Source organism: Phyllostomus discolor, chromosome 6, assembly GCF_004126475.2.
Source record: "Phyllostomus discolor isolate MPI-MPIP mPhyDis1 chromosome 6, mPhyDis1.pri.v3, whole genome shotgun sequence".
NCBI lineage: Eukaryota > Metazoa > Chordata > Mammalia > Chiroptera > Phyllostomidae > Phyllostomus > Phyllostomus discolor.
In genome coordinates this window covers 92,748,530-92,752,279 of record NC_040908.2, presented here as the reverse complement: position 1 = coordinate 92,752,279, position 3,750 = coordinate 92,748,530, and positions in this window count along the sequence as shown.

The following is a 3,750-nucleotide window of genomic DNA, read 5'->3' as shown; positions in this document are numbered from 1 at the left end:
GTAGAATGGTATAGCAGGAGTATGAATATTAAACAAGTCCTCTGAACTCCCATTGTGTCCACAGCTCACAGAATATAGTAATTTATTTCTTTTATTCAGTAGTTGACATGGGGCTACCAAGGTGATTGAGTAGAACAGTGACCTGGCCAGAACTGTGCCTCCTGACAAAATAACCATGCAGTTGCATTCTATATAATATTATAAAACAGAGATAAAAGAGAAAAAAAAGTATGTGTGTGTAATGCAGTGTGGTTCACTCCAGATTTTGGACCTGTCTTAAACTGTACTAAGCCAAGATTTCACTCACTTTGTTTCTCAGAAAAATTCTCAGCATGTTACAAAAGACTAACAAGCACAAGTTTCCCAAGATGGATCTTTAAAAAGAATGTGTGATTGGTGTAGACTAAGGCACTTACTTAATATTTTACCACATAATGGAAAAATGTATGGACAACAGTGTAAGGGTTGCAGCTAAAATGGGAAATGTACATTTAGACAGACTGCAAACAGCATTGAGCAGAGTGTCTGGGCCCGGCTAGGGAACAACACAGAAAACCACACACACAGTATTTGGATCATAGGTTCTATTCTTAAAAGGTATGTTAGTAATTTGTCTCAACACAGGAAAAAACAAACATAATACATTGGAAGAATGTTTTTATCTTCTAGAAATAGTCAATAGATTCATTGATCAATGGATAGATTTAGAGTTATATATGGAGTGGGGGAGAGAGAGAGACCTAGAAATAGATCTTGGATCTTGCTGGTCTTTTTTTTTTTTTAAGATTTTATTTATTTATTTATTTTTTAGAGAGGGAAAGGATGGAGAAAGAGAGAGAGAAACATCAATGTGCGGTTGCTGGGGGCTGTGCCCTGCAACATAGGCATGTGCCCTGACTGGGAATCGAACCTGTGACACTTTGGTTCTCAGCCCACGCTCAATCCACTGAGCTACACCAGCTACGGCGGATCTTGCTGGTCTTAAATTCCCTTTTAAAGTTGTTGAAATATTACCCCATAAGTTTTCTAAAGTGTTGAACTTATATGATGGATTTTTTTTTCATTTTTCAACTGAGATCAGGGTTTATAGTTAACCTAGGTTTTAAATAAGAGAATGAAAATGGCAGCCAATTTTCCAGAGATAAAAGCTGGGAATGTTTGCTACACTTTCCACTTCCCCCACCTAGTCTTCTTCAGATTAAGTCTTCTTCTTCAGACAGGTTTAGTGGAATGGGGAGTCTAAGGATGGAGAAGAGTGCCTGTTTTGGGGCTGACACTACTGCATTCAAGTAGGCTTCATGACTTTGAACAAGTTATTTATCTCTCTAAACACCAATTCTTTCATACATAAAATAGTGATGGTTTTGTTTACCTTATGTAAAACATAATAGATAACCCCAAATTGTTATTTCCTCTCCTCCCTTGTTAATTAGAAACTGAACTTCGAGATGACTTATGAGACACTTTATAAGCACAAGGAATGAAACAAACTGCTCCTCTTTTCACATTTATTACACCCACGCAGAAAGGCATTACTGGCCTCTTTTCTTAAACAGATGTATAACAGGACCAAACCCACATTTATTCTTCTCAAGAAGCTAAAGGAGACTTAGAGGATGATCTCTCCACAAAGGGAGCAGAGAAAAGGTGAAGATTTGGTTATTAACACAAGATATGATTGGTCAACTCACAGCTGACTCCTAAACCTTACTTATCATGTCAACACACAAGCAAATTATTTTTCTTCTTGAAAACATCTCCTATTATGCCATCTTTAATCTGAATTATCACTGTTGGTACTACTGGTGGCGCAATAATTCCAAAAGTGCTACAAGGAATCTTTTAATGTTGGCTCCAATTATTTCTCAATTCCATATCACCGTTTACTCAACTATGTTTATACATGTACCACCTCTCTGCCAGAAAGATTTACCTTACATAAGGAAGAACATTCATATTTATTAACTAGTAAGTCAGTAAATAAGTAGAGAAGGTTCTAGAGTATTCCAGCTCTACCACTTACCTGCCACATTCTCTAATGAAAGTTCCCAGTCTTCTTTATCATTTAATGTACTTATTTGAAAAAGTGGGAACAATAAAAGTAGCTACCTTATAAGATTGTCAAAGTGCTAAGTTTCTGTAAAGAATTACTCAATAAATTCTTAATATTACATCAGTAACTATTTGCAGGTATACTATGAGTAAGACACAGTCTGGACATTACATATATGTATCATCTCTAATTCTATAAATTCTATTATCATCCACTTACAGAGAAAAACATTAAGATATAAAGACTGAGGCTTATGTCAGGTGATCCAGTTTGAGGTCTCTCAGGATTCAAAGCTCTGTATTTCTGATGAACAACACATTCCCATTTTCTCAATAAATCATATATCTCCTAGATTTTCTATTACTGATTGATCACTTACCGTGTTCCAGACAGTGCCGTATCTAAAATTTTTCTTTTAAAATTCTCATACAAACCATATGAGATAGTTCTAATTAGTCTCAGAAACTTTTTAAAAAGGCATGAAGGTCTGTAACTTGTCCAAGTTGCAAAGGTAGTAAGTGGGACAGCCATGACTTGTAACTCTCTTTTTATACCTTACACAGCTTTGATTGACACATATTACTAGTTACACACTTTATGCCAGACTTTCACATAGACAAAAGCTGTGAACAAAACAGATAAAATCCTGGCTGTCGTAGAGCTTCTGGTCAAGTAGGAGGATACAATAAACAAATGTGTATGTAGTATTTCCTATGGTGTTAAGTACTTTGGAGAAAAATTAAGTCAAATAAAGGTAATTGGGAGAGTTGTGGAGCAGCTTGAGGAATTTCAAAGCTCAGATTTATATAAAGATGTGGAGAATGACCCTATGAAATTGGTGATGTTTCAGGGGAAAAAAAGACCTGAAGACTGTGAGAAAGTTAACCATCATGGTATCAGGGTAAAAGCATGCCAGACATAGGAAACAGAAATGTACAGACCTTAAGGAAGGACGGTGTGTCTGTAGTCAAGTGAGAACTAAGGGAGTGGGAGGAGATACACTCAAGGTAGTAGATTATTAAGTTTCTCTAGGCAATGGTAATAAAAAAACTTCATCTGAATGAAACAGAAAGTCAGTGGAGACTTGTGAGTTAAGGAATGATGCAGTATTAAAAATATATATAAAAGACCAAAGTAATGAGAGACTAGTTAGGAGGTTATTATAGTTTGTCCAAATGAGAGATGATGATTAATTTTATTAGAGGGAGAACAGTTAAAACAAGCCATATATTTATAATATAACTATAGTATGTTTTGAAGTTCACAGGGAATGTGAAATAAGAGACAAGTTAAGGTCTAATCAACAGAAAGAATGGAATCACCATTCAATGAGACAAAGAGGGCTGCAAAAGGAAAATAATTGGAGGGAAATATTTTATTTGGGACATGTAAAATATCAAAATGCAAAAGTTTAGTGAAGAGTGAGTACATGTGATCTGGGGAAATAAAAAGGTTTGTACCAGTCAGAATACTTCATTATGCAGCAGTTGCTAGGTGACTCTCAAATCTCAGTGACCTACAGTAAACACATTTTTCTCACTCATGCTGCATGGCCACATTGAGGCTGCTGAGGCTCTGCTCCCAATTGCCTTGATTCTGAGACACAAGCTGGCAAAGCAGATCTGTTAACACGTTGCCTGTGCCATAGCAGAGGGAAAACACATGATAAATCATGCACTGGCTCATAAAGTTTGCAG